The following is an 18,990-nucleotide window of genomic DNA, read 5'->3' as shown; positions in this document are numbered from 1 at the left end:
ATAAATTCTACATACCGAATTTTGTTTGCAGTAGACCTTGTGTAATGAGTGATGTTTGCAACGTGGTTCTGTGATAGGCAACAGGAACACTGCATTTTGCAACTGTATAAAACAGGTTAGATGCCCTTCTGTTACTGTGACTGCATCGTGTGGGAATCCATTAACACAGCCCAGAATTACACACACAGGCTCCAGAGAATGCAGCTGGCGCAGTCTCGCTGAGTTCCCTTGGTGCAGATGACTGCATTTTCATAGAATCATAGAATCACCAGGTTGGAAAACACCCTACCGGATCATTGAGTCCAACCGTTCCTATCAAACATAAACCATGCCCCTTAGCACCTCGTCCACCCGTCCCTTAAACACCTCCAGGGAAGGTGACTCAACCACCTCCCTGGGCAGCCTGTGCCAGTGCCCAATGACCCTTTCTGTGAAAAATTTTTTTCCTGATGTTCAGCCTAAACCTCCCCTGGCGGAGCTTTAGGCCATTCCCTCTCATCCTGTCCCCTATCACTTGGGAGAAGAGGCCAGCACCCTCCTCTCTACAACCTCCTTTCAGATAGTTGTAGAGAGCAATGAGGTCTCCCCTCAGCCTCCTCTTCTCCAGGATAAACAACCCCAGCTCTCTCAGCCGTTCCTCATAAGGCCTAGCAGAGGTTCCCAGGAACTGCCTGGCTACAAGTCTTTGGAGCTGACCTTTGTTTACATCTGCTTTCCCTGCCTCAGTTTCCTTTTCTGGGCTGGCTGATAACAGGACATTGATACATGTTGGTGGCAAGTCCTCTACTGCCTGCCAGTGTTATATGCTGGACACAAAAGCATAGCAGTTCTGGCACAAGTCCAGAGCCCAGGAATTGTCTTTTCCTGTCCTGTAGCTCAAAGCAAAACACACTGGTTTCCTCTGTGGGATCTTGGTGGCCACCCGTCTGTATTGGCTTGGTTTGTAAGAATGAAGAACAGTAAGGGGGATAGTGTTCTCTTGTGAAGGAGCATGCTATTAGCTGGAGATAAGAGTAGGAGGCTTTTGCCAACTCTTAAGCAAGCAGGACAGCATGAAAGACAGCTTTCTGCTTTATTCTGCCAGTCTTCTCCCCTCCCAACGCTGACACACCTCGGTGCAGCTCCCACAGATGTGCTAAAACCAATGCCTGTGAGGGGCTGCAGCGTGCCTCCTGCAGAAAGAAAAGGTACGGTGTCTGGGGTGTCTGGGTTTGGCAGTTTCCTTTCCATGACAATAAGTTTTGCATCCTGCTGTGCTACTTGTAGTTTGATGAAGAGGTTTCCAATGCTTTTTAGATGCCAGCATCTGCACAGAGCTGTGCTTAGGCAAGGCTTGAAAGGATTTAGGAAGGCAGTCAGACTTTTGCCCCCTCTTGTTCTGCCTTTTGCATACTTGGTTTCATTTGTGTCCAGATAGGCACAAAGAGGGGGTTTACTTCTTCCCTTGAGGTACAGAAGCTATGACATAAATACAGAAGGGTCTTGCTTTTTGAAATTAAGATGGCTAAAATTGAGATAGCTATCTCTAAGGGAAAAGCAGATGTGTTTTGTACTGCCTTGTATAAGTAGCAGAGATTTCAGCATGCTTCAGCAGCCTTACATTGATCCTCTCTATATCTATCAAGAAAGTCTTAAAGCTTTTGTCTGTGCTGCATGTACCTCTGCACTGAGGTACCTGTGCCGAGGGGACTCTCACAGTGTGAAATGTGCCTGTGTCTGCAGTGACAACACAATTTTAAGCTTCAGGTGGAAAACATGCTAACATGCTATCCAAGCGTCCAGTGAGGATAAGAAAGGCTCTGAAACACTGAGATTTTGGGGAAGAAGAGGAAGATGGGCCCTGTGCAGGGTTTGCTGGCCTGCTGGCTTTTCAGCCTTTCACATGTCAAGCTATGGAGGTTCTCTCAGGCTGGGGAGGGTCACAAAGCCATCTTTTAGTGCAGATTAAGACCCTACCTTACATGACTTAAGGAGCTGGGGCTTGGAAAGCACCCTAAAACGCATGGCAAGAGTAGGGAGAAGCGGGACATTCAGTCACGTCTTTCCTGCCAAAACAAACGCTCCCCTTGAGATAACTGATCTGCCGATCGGTCCTGCAAGGGATGAGACACCATGGGTTTTGCCATGCAGTGGTTTGTAACCACTAGTACAGCCTCCGCTGTGTTCATGTTCCACTGATTTGTCACATCACTTTGTTCTTCCCAAGACTCTGCATGAGACAGCTCTTCCACCATATTTTTTTTTATTCCAGCAAAGCTCATTACTTCTTTTCTTTTTGGTGCCTCTCTTTAACATTAATTCTCTGGTGTCTGAATCTGACACTGAACCTTTTAATAATGCACATGTAGGGGTCTCTTGTCCACCTGAGTAAACTTGCAAAGACTTGGTATCTTGGAGATCTCAATTTTTACATCAATTTTATCTGAAACTGGCTGGCAGGTTCAAAAGCTCGTGTTAGGTGCCTGACCAAAAAAGGACTAGTGATTGCACAAACCTGATTTAATTTCTTTAGAGAAGACTTAAGAAAAAACAAAGCCATGGATTTTGCTGCTAAAACTTAAGTTTAAGAAGGAATGTCTGTATAACTATCCCACAAATAAAATTAATTGTAGACCAGAGACATTTTCATGGTTGCATACAAAATTACACTTGCTCCAGAGCTTCTGCTGGAATGAAAACACCATACAATTTCCAGCTTCTCTAGCAAGGCCCTGATAGAAAAAAATCATTAATGCATGCTAAGCTTAGGTTTTGAGTTGTTTTTTTTCTTTATGCCTGAGAGAAAATCTTTAGATGAATGCTTAATTTCCTTCCGATTGCTTCTAGTCACTTGTGACAAAGCTCTTTGCAACCTCTGAATGCTTTTAGAGGTTTACAGGGTCTTTCCAATGTATGCACACTGAGATCTATATATTGAGACACATCCAGGCTTTTAGGTAGAGTTCCAAGATCTCACAGTGATGTAATGTTTATAATTTAAAGTTGTTGTTTCATAGTGTTTGTGTTTCTAGCCCTCATGGCTACAAAAAGGAAGAGCTTGAGAAGGTGGCCTGCATATAGTCCTCACTTCGGCATGGTTTGCAGATGTCTTGGAGAGTATTCTTGAGAGACCTAAGGTGTCTGCCTAGGATGTTTAGCTGTGCCCCTGAGAGCTCCTCCTTGCCAGGGCCCTAGCGGGGTGCTGAGGAGGTCCTCACTGCCTCACCGTGGCTCCTCGCAGGACTCTCTGTTCCTAGAGGAGTCCCAGAGCAGATGCCAGCTTCCCTGAAGACAAGGACCAGCACTCAATAGGGAAGTGGGGGGTTGCGGAGGTGTTTTCAGGGCTTTCCTGGTCACCCCAAGAAGTCTATTTTATGTAGAGGGCTCCTTCTGCCTCTTAGAAGAGTGGACGATGGCATGTTCATGATTAGGGCTTAACCCCTTTCAGGGCCATTGTAACTAGAGGTAAGAAATACATGATGGAGCCCATCGCATTGGAGAACCAGAATGAAGTCAGAGCCTGGTATATCAAATTAAAATTTGAAAATTAAACTGCTACATCTTTCTGGTTTTGGCAACAAGGAACTAATAGTACCTTGTGACTTTTGCCCTGTGCTTAGGAGGGGGACGTGACTTGTGGGGGGCAAGCCATTTCCTGAGAGGCGTGAGACTTGACTTCAAGACCTGGTGGTACCATTCGTGTATTCTGTTCCAAGGAGTTGATAAGAGCTTCAGACACACAGAAAGCCTTGAAGAAAGCACGTGGGTGAGGCGTAAGAACCTGGTAAATGCATATGAAAAGATCAAGGGGCTGCATTTGCTAAATCTCAACAGGAAAAGATTTGGGGTGAGGTGCCCAGGTTCAGAGGAGACTCAGACATGGCAAAGAGGTAAGAATAGAGTATTCCTGTTGGCTGGCAGCTGGCTCCCTACTTTCGGAGGGAGAGGAAGATCAAGGATTTGGGAATGGAAAGGAGATAAGAGCAAATGGTGGGGGTGGGAAGAGGGAAAGGAAATGGAAGGAAGCCGTCTGGAGACAGGAGAGGCTGATTGAAAGGACAGGGGATATTTGGGGTTGAATTTGGACACTGTTAAACCTCAGCCTGCCTCTGGGTTTTGAGATACCCAGAGGGTGGGAGGATGTGCATACCTGACTGGCTATTGCAGTGAATGGTCAGTCCCATGAAGATTTCCGTGGCAGCAAGCCCTAGGCTTAAACAATTCCTTGTCAGTTTATCTCTGTACCCACGCAATAATGTGAGAGAACCTAAAGCCTCTGTTTAACAGAGATCATCTTGTTGCTTTTCTTACTCGCATGCTCTGAACAAGGTCATACTCCATTCTTAGAGATATTTTCCTTAATGAAGAATTTTATAACACTTGTTGATGCAGGTAGTTGTATTACTGGGTTATCTGAATTCCCAGTAATGTTTAATTACAATTGTATATGCAAAGGAAAAAGCTACCTCTGCAAGTGAGCACAAAAAAGAAAAAAAAAAAAAGAAAAACCCAAAGAAAGAAGAAGATAAGAATGGAAGAGCTAAGGAAAAAGATAAGACACTGTTTACCTCCTATTTGTACAGCACCTACTTCGGAGAGGCAGCTCCCAGGGTGCAGCTAGAATATGCACACAGAGCAGGGCTGGCAGGGAGAGGCAGTGATACTTAGCAGAGAGGCCACATCCTCTTTTAACAGCACTGAATAACGGAAAGAAAACCTCCATACGGTCCCCTCTTTTCCTTTTTCAGGCTCCTTGGCCTGAGCAAGCAGTGTTAAGAAATTGTTTTGCACCTTTTCTTGGCCAATTCCTAAACCCTTATCATAATCAGCTCCGCATTGTGAGGTTTTCCTTCTACTCTGGCTTAGTAAATGACAGTCACAAGATTCTCTGTTCCTGTCTTGCGTTGTTTGATATCTGTTTGAGTACATGAGCTACTGAAATGAATAGATTTTTCTGAGAATTTCACTTTTTTCTTCTTTCTTTTTTTTTCTTTTTTTTCCTTTTTTTTTTTGTTAAAGCTTAAGTGTCATGGTTATTAAGAAAGAATCCAAATGTGAAGCAAATTTTGGTCCAGTGGTTCAAAACCAGCATGCAATACACAGAACCAGAATCTTCCCAGTAAGGTCAGATGCCTGTTAAAATACAAACACAGATCCTCTCTCTTTCTCTACCCTTGCCTGCACTAGTGCTATCAAACCTCACAAGTCTTTCTTCTTTAAATGGTATTGACTGAAGATTTCTTCAGCCTGACTTATCTGTGCTCCCCTGTTGCTGCTCATGCATGTGCCAAGGCCTCTGGCTTCAGTCTCATCATTCATTCTAAATGTTTCTCATTTTCTTTTCTGGTTAGTTTCGGAGATGGGACTGTTGGTCTCTTGTGTATTTGCAGCAAAACCATTCTAGTTTGCTCTAGCATTTTTTTTCTTGGGTGTTTCATTTCAAAGATATCCAGGGCTTTGTACAATTTGGAATATTTTCAGCTTTAACATGTAGATGGAAGGTGGGAAGTTCCAACTGAGCTGGGGATTTGCAGTTGATCATTAAATCAGCAGTTTCAGGTGAGTGTTGCTGCCGAGTGTATCAATTACTATGCCATTTGATGAAGTAATTCTCTTACATGGATGAATTTACTCATATTTCTTTGCTATTTAAAAATCTCTCTGAAGAAAAGAAAAAGACAATACCACACAGTGAATCCACATTATTTCTGTGGATTATCCTGATTTTCGTAAGATCACAGCACAATTTTCTGATGTCTGACTCACACAGAAGCTCCACACATTTGCATAGAAAAGTATCTCCACCTTCTTCCCCTGCTATCCCATCCTCCCCCCATCGACCGTCCCAGATAAGCCATCAGCTACCATCCCACATGTTGCCTCACTCCTCTCTGCAAACATGCTCTCTAGGGCATGTTCCTGCCCTACCCCAGGGACCAGTGACGCCCTAGGCTGTCCTGCTTAGGCAGCTCTTACCCTAGACCTTCAAAATGTCTCTTGTTCTCTCATACCCATTTGGTATGACAGCTGTTTTCCCTCCCCCATTATTCAAGCTCAGCTCCCCTGCTTTTAGTTCTGGTAGGGTTATTCTTCTACTTGATTTTGGCCTTATTTATCAAGGGCACAGCCTTGTCACCTCCTTACTCTAATCCTTGCCTTTGTTGTCTAAAAGTCTTACTCCCTTTCCTTTTAGTTACTGTTATCTCTTTCTTCACTATCTTTTAGTTCCCTTGATTCTTTCCCCTCTCTTTTGCATTTGACCAAGCTTGTCTTATATGTTTTACTTGGGAGATTTAAGATTTTTCTCCTTAACAGTTTTTTTCCCCACCCTCTGGAAGTTGCTCCATGCTGCTGGATGGACACCGAAGAGCAAATAAATTTATTACTCCAAATGAGACAATTGCAGTCCCAGACTGAGAATGACTCCAGGCAGCAGTAATCACAGCAACTCTGTACTACCACCTTATCCATCCCCTCTGTCTTTACAAGACCACATTTTTCCTGTTTTGCTGTCATATATTCACATCTGGGAGGCTATCTTAAGGTCTTTGAGGTAAGAGAAGGTATAAAGGAGTTGACAAGACTTTGCTGCAAGGCTGCATGATCAAAAAAAGGGTCATAGCAGCATTGTACTGTAGGATTCTATTTACAGTTCTACCACTCATTTGTTACCACCCTCAGCTCACTGTCACTGCCTGAAGCATGACTGTAGACAAAGTTTTTATGATGGTGGCTGGAAATTGCAAAATTGGGTAGAATATCACATCAGTCACAGCATCACCTGGGTGTTTTACATCATTTGTGTCTTGGTCAGTGCCAGCATAGCAGCATTCATGGTTTTCTAGCCTTTCAAAAAGGTTGCGTTTCTCTCAGATCTTGCCAGGATATAAAAGTAGGAGACTCCAAAGGGCAGTAGTGAGAAGATAAGAAGCTCTCTTCTTCACCTGGGTGATCTGTCCTTCCTCCCTGTTCAGATAAGGCAGCAGAAGTCCTGGCAGGTACAGAATTACAGAATTACAGAATTACAGAATGACAGAATCACTAGGTTGGAAAAGACCCACAGGATCATCCAGTCCAACCATTCCTATCAAACACTAAACCATGCCTATCAGCACCTCATCCACCTGTCTTTTAAACACCTCCAGAGATGGTGACTCAACCACCTCCCTGGGCAGCCTGTGCCAGTGCCCAATGACCCTTTCTGTAAAGAATTTTTTCCTAACGTCTAGCCTAAACCTCCCCTGGTGGAGCTTGAGGCCATTCCCTCTTGTCCTGTCCCCTGTCACTTGGAAGAAGAGGCCAGCACCCTCCTCTCTACAACCTCCTTTCAGGTAGTTGTAGAGAGCAATGAGGTCTCCCCTCAGCCTCCTCTTCTCCAGGCTAAACAACCCCAACTCCCTCAGCCGTTCCTCATAAGGCCTCTTCTGCAGCCCCTTCACCAGCTTCGTTGCTCTTCTCTGAACTCGCTCCAGAGCCTCAACATCCTTCTTGTGGTGAGGGGCCCAGAACTAAACACAGTATTCAAGGAGCGGCCTCACCAGTGCCGAGTACAGAGGGAGAACAACCTCCCTGGACCTGCTGGTCACGCCGTTTCTGATACAAGCCAAGATGCCATTGGCCTTCTTGGCCACCTGGGCACACTGCTGGATCATGTTCAGTCAGCTGTCAACCAACACCACCAGGTCCTTCTCCTCCAGGCAGCTTTCCAGCCAGACTTCTCCAAGTCTGTAGCACTGCATAGGGCTGTTGTGCCCCAAGTGCAGGAGGTGTTTAAAAGACGGATGGATAAAGAGCTCAAGGATATGGTTTAGTAGTGGACAGGTATTGTTGGACTCATTGATCTCAAAGGTCTTTTCCAGCCAAGCAATTCTATGATTCTACGATTCAATGCAACTTCACCAGATTCCTTTAGCTAACCAAGGTGGAAAAGCTTGTTTCAGATGGGAATTTTACTTAGAATCCTGTAAAATGTGTATGTACAAACAGCTGCAGGAGACTGGATCACTATAAGTCTGCCTGACCTCTTTTCTCTGTCCAGATTTCCCAGGGTCACTTCTCAAAATATTGTCAGAGTTTTCAGCAGATGGAGAAATGGTGGACCACATCACACAGTAGGAAAGAGTTCTTCATTTTTTATTCAGAGCAAAAGGACAGCCACTCCCATTAAAGCCTCTTTATAGCTGTGGGTCCAGGTTGCTGGTTTTCTCTATGTAGGCACGCAGAAATAGTGAATCATGCAAATAAAGAGTCATTAAGTGCCCTTTGGAACACTTGCAGACACGTCATTGTTTGGATAATTGCAATTTTTTTTTTTTTCTGGATGAAGTTTGGGCTGTTTGGGTATTGACCACTGAGCATAGCATGAAAAGGAAGAGGAAAGCTAGGTGGAAAATACCTTTGCTAGCAGTGCCTCCAGTAGGAGCAACAAAAATAAGTAACGTGTATCTGCTCTGGCTGGCCCTGTTTTGGTGAGGAAATGCCTCACCTATTTATTGGTCAACTACATTAGCAAAATACTCATAGCGTGGCTGCTGCTATATGGCAAAGTGTTATTTTCCACCTACTTTCCTAAAGAAAATAAGCAGTGCTTGTTCAATGAGAGCTTTTGCTGTTAGAACTCTGTTTCCGTTTCAGCACAGAAGAGCAGAGGGCAGCACTGGTGACCTTGTGGGGATGCTATCAGCTACTGTTCTCTGTTGCCCTGCACGATGTACACGGGCTGCGTGTGCCACAGTGAGGAGACACTCTCCGCTGGTCCCCTCATGTAGTGCCAGGTAGGAGCACAGCATAAAGAGGGCAGCAACAACCTTTAGGTGAGGCCGGAGAGGACTGCTGTGGTTGTGGGTGTCATATGTTTAAGGAGAAATTAATTTGACTTTTTGGGAAGGCAGTGCTGATAATTCCAGGCTGTTGGGTGCATGCTGATGCACTTGGCCATGAGGATGATGCATTTTCCAGCATAGAGGAGCTTGTGTCCATGCAGTTTTAAGGTCAAATTATGTCATCTCACCCTTGAGATGGCTAACAGTGACAGATTGTGAAAAAGGGCTGTAGCAGTAACTCCTACTTGTGACATTTTAGTATGCCATCTAACCAGCACCCAGGGAAGGCTGTCAGACTGTGGTGATTCACCATCTCCTCACATTTTGCAGCCTTTCCTGGTGAAAGTGGGCTAGATGTCCCTGGCCTGGCCTTTTAAATGGACTTCTTGTCAGGACAGTGTGTGTAAGGCAAAACAGAGCAGGTCAGGGGAAGTGTAAGACATTGACATTTCCCCATGAGGTCTTGGAAGAAACTGTAGCTGGAAATCAAACAGTCTTCAGTCACAGCCTCAGAGGGGAGATGCAGTGCATGTAAAGCTGTGAAAGGTTCCTCAGGAAACCCAGGCTGTTTACACAAAGTATGTCCAGCACGATAGTAGTATGGATATTCAGACACATTCAGGCACAGTGTGGATTTATAAACTGGGGAGGGCTAGACCTCAGACAATCAACACGGGCAAAACTTCTGCACTCAATCTTCATTCAGCAATGTTTTAGCCTCCTCTATTTTATTGCACCATCGTTTGTATGCCTTGTATCACGCAGGCAAACCCCTGAGCAGCACTCTTGAAAGAAATTGAACCAAAAGTGTCTTCTGAATATCTCACATGGAAGAGAACCAGTTACATACAGTGGTCATAGCTGCTGCTTCTAATCTTGTATCATCATGGCTCTTGTCAGCTGACAGATAGGATGGTGGAAAGAGAAAAGGCAGCCTGGAAGGTACCTGGGCAACAATTTGGAAACTTTGGGGAAAAATACTTGAGGAGTATGTGTGATTTCAGCTTTGTGGGCTAGCGTAACTGCTGAACAGAAATACCGGGAAGGCACAGGGAAGAAACACATCATGTATCTCATCCTATATCTCCCTAGCAGGCAGGGGAAGTGTGTGGCTTTTTACATTTTCTAGTAGCCCAGGTGAATTCATGCAGCACTGCAGTGTGGAGGGCCACGCTAGCTCAAACTCTTTCCTTAGTCCCTAATCCCCTTGTGTTAGCTACAGAGATTGCAGAGTGCAGGCAGGAGTTGATCTGAATCAGTGTGGTGAGCCCCCTTCTTTGGGTTTATGGGACTTGTTCCCAAACTGTTCTCCCTTGTGCTGCTGCAGAAGGTCCTCACGGCAGTGGTGTGCCAAGCTGCAAAGGCTAAAGCAATGCAAAGGATCAGGAGGTCTGTGCTGTCATCCTCAGGGACTGTTATCCTCAGTACCCTCAAGTTCTGGATAATCTTTCAAAGCTTTCGGGAAAATGCTTTGCACAACATTCACTGAGCTTCCCCCCAAAAGCTTTGAAAGCGGCTGGTCTGGTCCATAAAGGACCTTGGGAGTTCAGTGCTCCTCACCAATGGTGTTTACTGCCTTTTTTTTTTTTTTTTTTTTAGCTGCTTTTACCTAGGTGGCAACAGCATCACAGTGACTGCAGCTGTCAGTCCCTGCTGACCTGGGCCGGATTTGAATGCTGAGTCCTGAGATCACAGAATCACAGAATCACAGAATCACAGAATAACCAGGTTGGAAGAGACCCACCGGATCATCGAGTCCAACCGTTCCCATCAAACACTAAACCATATCCCTCAGCACCTCATCCACCCGTGCCTTAAACACCTCCAGGGAAGGTGAATCAACCACCTCCCTGGGCAGCCTGTGCCAGTGCCCAATGACCCTTTCTGTAAAGAATTTTTTCCTAACGTCTAGCCTAAACCTCCCCTGGTGGAGCTTGAGGCCATTCCCTCTTGTCCTGTCCCCTGTCACTTGGAAGAAGAGGCCAGCACCCTCCTCTCTACAACGTCCTTTCAGGTAGTTGTAGAGAGCAATGAGGTCTCCCCTCAGCCTCCTCTTCTCCAGGCTAAACAACCCCAACTCCCTCAGCCGTTCCTCATAAGACTTGTTCTCCGGCCCCTTCACCAGCTTTGTTGCTCTTCTCTGGACTCGCTCCAGAGCCTCAACATCCTTCTTATGGTGAGGGGCCCAGAACTGAACACAGTATTCAAGGAGCGGTCTCACCAGTGCCGAGTACAGAGGGAGAATAACCTCCCTGGACCTGCTGGTCACGCCGTTTCTGATACAAGCCAAGATGCCATTGGCCTTCTTGGCCACCTGGGCACACTGCTGGCTCATATTCAGTTGGCTGTCAACCAACACGCCCAGGTCCCTCTCCTCCAGGCAGCTTTCTAGACAGACTTCTCCTAGTCTGTAGCACTGCATAGGGTTGTTGTGCCCCAAGTGCAGGACCCGGCATTTGGTCTTGTTAAACCTCATGCCACTGGACTCTGCCCAGCGGTCCAGCCTATTCAGATCCCTTTGCAGAGCCTCCCTACCCTCCAGCAGATCAACACTTCCACCCAGCTTAGTGTCGTCCACAAACTTGCTAAGGGTGCACTCGATGCCTTCATCCAGATCATTGATGAAGACATTGAACAGGGCTGGACCCAGCACCGAGCCCTGGGGAACCCCACTTGTCACTGGCCTCCAGCTGGATTTCACACCATTTACCACCACTCTCTGGGCCCAGCCATCCAACCAGTTTTCCACCCAGGAGAGTGTGCGCCTGTCCAGGCCAGAGACTGACAGTTTCTCAAGCAGAATGCTGTGAGAAACTGTGTCAAAGGCTTTGCTGAAGTCCAGGAAGACCACATCCACAGCCTTTCCCTCATCCAGCAGCCGAGTCACTTTGTCATAGAAGGCGATCAGGTTAGTCTGGCAAGACCTGCCTTTTGTGAACCCATGTTGACTGGGCCTGATCACCCGGTTCTCTTGCATGTGCTTCATGATAGCACTCAAGATCACCTGCTCCATGACTTTCCCTGGCACCGAGGTCAGACTGACAGGCCTGTAGTTTCCTGGATCCTCCCTGCGGCCCTTTTTGTAGATGGGCACAACATCAGCCAGCCTCCAGTCCAGTGGGACTTCCCCAGTCTTCCAGGACTGTTGGAAGATGATGGAAAGGGGTTTGGCCAGCACATCTGCCAGCTCCTTCACTCCCTTGGGTGAATCCCGTCCGGCCCCATAGACTTCTAGCTGTCCAGTCGGGCTAGCAAGGCTCTGACCACCTCCTCTTGGATCATGGGAGCCTCATTATGCTCCCCTAGCTCCTGGGTTAGTACACAGACGGAACAACCCTCCTTACAACTAAAGACTGAGGCAAAGAAGGCATTAAGTACCTCAGCCTTTTCCTCATCCCCTGTCACTGTTGTTCCTTCTGTGTCCAATAGGGACTGTATGGTCTCCCTAGTCCGCCTTTTATTATTTATATATTTGTAGAAAGATTTTTTGTTATCTTTCACTGACTTGGCCAATCCAATTTCTAGCTGAGCCTTAGCCCTTCTGATTTTTTCCCTACACAATCTCACTTCCCTCCTGTAGTCCACCCAAGAGGCCTGTCCCTTCTTCCAGAGCCCATAAACATTTCTCTTCTTCTTGATATCCCTCAAGATCTCTCTATTCAACCAAGCTGGCTTTCTCCCCTGCCGGCTTTTTTTCCAGAACACGGGGATGGCTTTCTCCTGAGCTGCTAGGACCACCCTTTTGAAGAGCTCCCAGCCCTCCTGGGCTCCCTTGCCCTTGAGTACTGTCTCCCATGAGACTTCACCAACCAGCCTTCTGAAGAGAGATGAGAGTTTTCACTCTGTTTTTCTTCCCCAGAGGCGGTTCCTCTTCCTGAGAAAGTCTTTCAAGAGCATTTCTCAAAATGGATGCACAAAAAAAGAAGAAAGCACAACCTCAGGCTTTTACTTCCGTGCTGGCATTGCACTGCTTCCTGCGACACCATCACAGCAATGCATGGGCTGAGTGGAATGCATTTTAGAGCAAGACTCTATTTAGCCATGATGTCAACTGCAGCCAACTATAAAAAGCTCAGTAATGCTCTTTGAAAATGTAACAGCTGCTGCTCTACACAGTCTCTGGTGCATTATCAGTCTGCCCTATTTCATGTGCACACAACCAAAATAAAATATTACAGCAATCATCTTATATAGTTCAAGGAATTTGGGACATAAGCTCCCCAGAAACCAAGAGGAATTCAAGGTTAGCCAAACTGGGTAATTTTACACAGTTGGTTAACAGAAAGGTAATTTATCTTGCTTTGCAATGTAGCCTGACTTTTACCTATCCCCTGAGTACGAGCTATTAGCGATCCCTACATAACGACAACAGAGCAGCAAACCCTTCCTTTGGGCAGTTTTGCTGGATGTTGTTCACATAGAGTTATAAACTGAGCTTGTCTGTACTGTGTGGGACACATCCAGCAATACATTATCTGACATATGAAGCCTAGTTTTGTTCTTATCTGGGTGTGGCCACGTATATTTGAAAACACACTAACCAGGTCCAGAGTTCCCCTAGAAGCAAGATTGCTTAAGAAAGTATGATCTGTAAATCTAAAATGAACAAAGAGAGATGAAAGACTGTGGAGCCGTACTAGCATTATACTCCACCATGGTACTGGAGATGGGGTCTTGCCAAGATCTCTAAGCACAGCCCTGAAACTATGGGTGCTGTAGTATAGCTGAGTCTTTGATAAAATCTGAACGATGAACATTTAGGAGTAATCCCCATATTTCCTTCTGTGGAATTCCTCTGTTGAGGACCTTAATACATTTTCCAGGGATGTGTCTTTGTCTGAATAAAACCTGGGATGGTCGAGCAACCTGCTTGCAGTTATGGCAGAACAAGAAGGGGAGCCTGGCTCTGCTTTCCCCCTTCCCTTTCCTTTAGTCACTGGGCTGACTGAAACTACCAGCGGGCCACCCAATTAAATTTTCTGCAACCTCAGACACCTCCAACAAATATGAGTGCAAGAAGCGAGAGCTACATAAAAAGCACAAGCCAAAGATTCAGGAAAAAAGTCTCACAAGTGCTGTTGTGGTTGCTTGACGTCCTGCTGGGCTGAGCCCTGACTAACTGGGGTACATTGTGGGGAACAGCCAGGCTGAGGGACAGCTGCCTCCTATCTCACATTGCTGGGCAGACCAATCCAAGCCTTAGGTCCCTTCTGCACCCTTGACAAGACGGAGCAGTGCAAAGGGGCCGCACTGTGGTAGGCAAGTCGACTTTGTTTGGTTTGTAGTGCAGATCGGGCTTTTGTAGTGTGGGTGAGGAATGACGTGTTCCTACGTGATGTGTAACCTCCTCTGACATATGTTTGAAGTGGTGCTGAGCTCACCAGTCTGCGAGGAAATGGTTGGCTGCCAAGTACAGCGGTTAACAAAGGTGACAGCATAGTTTGGCGACGTGAGGAATGATTTGGCATCAGACAAAGCCACTAGGGTGGAAATGAGCACACTGCAGGATGGGCTCAGTCATGTCTCAGCGCTGGCTGCACCCATCCCCAAGAAGGGATGTTTCATCCACAAGGAAATTGGAGGGACACAGAAATTAAAGCGGCCTCCAGCCACACGGGAATTGTGCCATAGAACCATAGAATCATAGAATCACCAGGTTGGAAAAGACCCATCGGATCATCGAGTCCAACCATTCCTATCAAATACTAAACTGGAGCAGCCTTGGTGCCCATGCAGGGTGCTGCTGTCCTTCCCTGCTCTCTGGAACCCCTTTGGCTTCCTCACTTTGCTGGGGTGCTCAGCTGTTCCCTCTGCTGCGGGCACAGCAGCGCTAGCACGATGAGGAGCTGACTAGGGGAGAGCTTGTTTCCTCAATGCGCAAATACACATGCGGTCACACTGTGTGGGGTTATTTAAATAAAGTGATGCTGAAGAAGGGTGACTTGTGTCAACAGACAGAGACAAGTTTACATGTGACAGTATGTAGCATTATGTGGTCTGGTAGGAGCTGGCACATCTTTTGTGTCCAGCCATGTATACATAATTCTATCACAGAGGGTGCTGAGTTGCTGCAGAATTTAAGGTTGTGGGTTTCTAATGGCACCTAGGAAACAGGACACGAGAAATCCTTGAACATGAAATAACTTTCTAGCCAGAAACTTTGTCCTGCAGATTATTTAAGATTAAGATCTCTTGATAACTAAAAGCTCAGTTCTTTAGATATTGAGCAGCCTCCATTCTAAATAGGGAGGGCTGGTACTTCTTGCAAAGCTTTTGTCTGCCTTTGGCTGAGGCTTTGTGACAACTAAGTGGCTTCCACACTTCTAGAAGTGAGACTGCTAAATTATTGGTCACGAGCCTGTTTGTTCAAAGATGAAAAGAAAATAGTACTGCAATCCTACACAGGTGACAAGGTGAAGCTGTCTGTCTCATACAATAGCCATAGAAACTTTAGGCTCCTCGTGTTTTGACTCCCTGGCTGTGAGTTTCCACACTGACCAAGTAATTTATTTAATCCTTTCATTACATTTTTGTAGAGTTTTGGAGCTTTAGGATGTCAGAAGAAATCATCAAACTAACTCCTGCAAGGCATTAGAAGGCAAGATCTTGCAACGTGTCACTGGGAGGGAGGGGGAAGGACTTTTCTTTCAGAGCAGATGTTTTCCCCTCTAATATATTTTACAAGCTGAGCAAAACACAATCTTTCAAAAAAAGGAAACTGATAAAAAATTTGGACCCTTTTGCAAAGAATGTCATGCTAAAGCTGACTTATTTTTTCTTTCACTCGTAGTTAGAGAAATTTTCTTCTACGGATCTTTAGGACTTTCCTGTCCTCCTGAATGATTTTTCTCCCGACTCCTAAATTACTGTTAAAAAGATCAAAATAGTTAGATATCTTGCAGTGCTCTAAAGTACTTGCCTCTAAATAAGTATTATTTTCATCAAAACAGTTGTACAGGATAGTCTTACTTATTTTTGTGGGATTTGGGAGTCCCAATCCGGAGCAGCCCCTTCTTGACATGACCACTGATGCCTGGGGACTGGATTTTTCTATTAAAGTGATCAACAGTGAGATAATTTCATTTTTCACACTAAATGTAGTGAGGGGGGTCAGAACAAATACCCACTGACCTGTGTGCAGTATTTTGCACCACAGGGATGAGGTTCAACCAGGAAAGATTGCTACTGCCCCCTTTTTGAACAGAGAGGATTAGCAAGAACTGTCTGTCTGTCATGGCTAACACATTACTGGGAGGTGCTGGGCACACTAGGGATGTTCAGGACTCCATCTGGCAAGGAATTTCCTTCCCCTGGTTTTGATCTGCAAAGTAATGTCAGTTACTGTTGCGAACATCAGAGCCTGTTCTCTAGCTGGAAAATATTATTTTGCTGTTATATAAAGGCTACTCAACAAGTACAATGATGGGCACTCTGTGGGGGCCTGTAATAAAAGCAACACACAAAAGGAGATACGACACACATATTTGAGCCTAAGGGCTTGTCTATATTAGGGATATTTTTTTAAACATTTTTTATGTCTCACTGGGTTAAAGATGCCTATGTCTGTATAGCTACCTCTAAATGAGGGCTCCTACCAGCATAACTATGTCAGAGCTCTTAACTCTCATAACTGTACTGGCAAGGTTCCTTAAGTGGAGGCCAAATTATACAGATTGTGCGGACAGAAGGAAAAAATATTCTTTTGTCATGGTAGCATTTTATCTCAGGGGTCTAGTGCTGACATTTTGAGTGTTGTTAACCTCTGCTATTTTAAGACCGGTGTGTAGGAACGCATCAGATAGATACTTCTCTCCTGGGAATATGGTTCAGAAATCTGGCTGGTAAGATGCAATCACCTTGGTTAAGCTTTTCCTTTGAGAAGTCTTGCCGTGTTTTTTTCCCTGAGGAAACACCCTCATATGCCAGCCATCCTGGACCTTATTTTACATGAGATACACAATGAGATCCCTAGTGGATGAGCCCATGACTAATTTAAATTTTATGTTAATATGTCGCTCCACTCTTCATTCAAAGATTTCATTATCTTGCAACAAATCATGTGAAAGGAAGAGGACTCACATCTCCCTGTACTGAAGAGGACAAACATATGACCTTTTCAGCAGCAATTCCTCTCAAGCATCAGCAAGGTATGGACCAGAAGGTGTGTAAGTAAACTGTAGATGTTTTAAGACAAAGGGACTGGGTCAGATTATGGATGTATTAAATGTGCCAGTCTTGAACTCTGGGTTGATGAAAACTGAGGGTTTGGCAGCTTAAGGAGATCCTGCCTGCCACTCCCATCTCTCTCATTCGTACTCCTCTCCTTGCAGCTCTTCACCCTGACTCTGTTGCTTATGGGGCTGGGCTGTGAACTAGATCCGGGAGCAAAACCAGTTTAAAAAAGAGAGAGAGAGAGAATGGGTGGAGTATAAGGAAGGAGGCTGCATTCCATTACAAAGCAGCATTGCCTCTGAAACCCCATCTTACCAAAACACAGCTTTCTGCAGTGCTGGGAAGAGGAGCCACAGTCTCTCCAAGAGGAACATCTGCAAGTCAAAAAATGGCACAGTTACTAGTGCAGCCTGTACACCAAGATTAGATTTGCGACTCTGCCTTGTAACAAAGGATTTTGCATTACTTTTCTAAGAAAGGATGTTACTGCTTAGGTCCTTTGAGGACAGGCTACTCACAGATATCTGATATTCAGGTAACGGGAAGTCCTACCTTAGTAATTTGGTCTGTGCTGTCCATTAGGAAACTGGGGTGAGGAAGTTTTAGTTCAAAGGTTCCATCTTTGTTCACCAGCCTCGTTCTCCATAATCTGCTCTGATTTTATTATCCTCGATGAGAGAAAAAAAAAAAGAAGAGAAGAAAATGCCACTAAAACACTATCACCAGTCTGATGGGACCTGTGTGATTCTCAGCAGTTCTCCTGTACAGTAGATTTCAGTCCATGGTTGTTGCCACTGTGAACAAATTCCAAGGTCCACAAAAGCCACAAAGGAACAGAAGTCAAGAGATTTCATCCTGCTGTGCAGTATCTGCTTCTCACTAGCAGACCAGAAATCCCAAGAGGTTGAAATTGCCTGCTGGAATTCTGCTTGCACAGAACAAGGGAGATAAAAATACACTCCCTGCACTGTAAGTATGTTCATTAGAGCAGAATATCATAGCAAACTGTCTAGTGACCTAACCATTTCAGTAACTGGGTGGCTGGGTGGGTATAGCAGCTTCTTAGGGTGAGGTTTGGTATTACAGCTGAGCTGACCTACCAGCTAGTTGCTGCCCATGTTTCCAGTTCACATGGCTTCCCTTCTACTGCATCCAGTGGCATCCCCCCTTCCCTGCTCCCAGCAGTGCATTCCTGCTGCTGTCAGTGCTTTCCTGACCCCCTTGATGAACTGGGTCAGCTCTGTAAACCAGCAGAGAATGAACCCAGCACCTAGGAAGTAAATAGTTTTCTGCCTGCTTGGTAAGGTGAAGGGCATTGCTGAGAGGTCTGATGAGCGTTAAGAGCTGGCAACAGGGATGCTGATGGGAGTGTGTGGTGTGTAGCTGGGAGCAGACCAAGTCAGCTCCTTCTGACAGCAGTCATGTAATGAAGACGCATTCTCAATTTAACCCAAAGTAGTAAAAAAGCCCTCACACAACATAAGAAGTGAGACACACAAGACCAGATGGTAACCACCTGCATTTAAAAATAGTGCATCTGAGAATTAGATAAAGAGGATTGAGTTTAACACATGCTTCTGAAAGATATTTTATCCTTCTGTTTACTGAATGGAAGGAGTGACTAGCACAACGTATTGCACACATAGCCTCGCTCTGCCCTAGAGACAAGAAGAAGGATCAGCAAAAAGTTTTGCAAAGAAATCTCCTCTCTGCCTATCCCGTGCCACCAGGTAGCTTGGGGCCAAAGGCAGATATAGTTCATTTGAAAATAAAGACAAAAGGAATTGCTGCAGGAGGGACGAAGCCAGCATGTAGCACAACACAGAGAGGATGTGTCTGGAACATCAGGTGAGTTCAGGAGCAGGAGTGTGGACACATTCTAGTGAGGGTCAGACCCTAACCCAGAGGTACCACTCCCTTCTGGAGGTGCTTTAAAAGAGCATCCATACATGGTCTGAATTTACATGGGTGGAAATCATTCATTGGGCTGTTGATTCACAGTTTTTCCTGGGCAGAT

The sequence above is a fragment of the Phaenicophaeus curvirostris genome, chromosome 2 (genome assembly GCF_032191515.1).
Source record: "Phaenicophaeus curvirostris isolate KB17595 chromosome 2, BPBGC_Pcur_1.0, whole genome shotgun sequence".
In the NCBI taxonomy this organism is placed as follows: domain Eukaryota; kingdom Metazoa; phylum Chordata; class Aves; order Cuculiformes; family Cuculidae; genus Phaenicophaeus; species Phaenicophaeus curvirostris.
Note: the sequence above shows the minus strand (reverse complement) of the source record.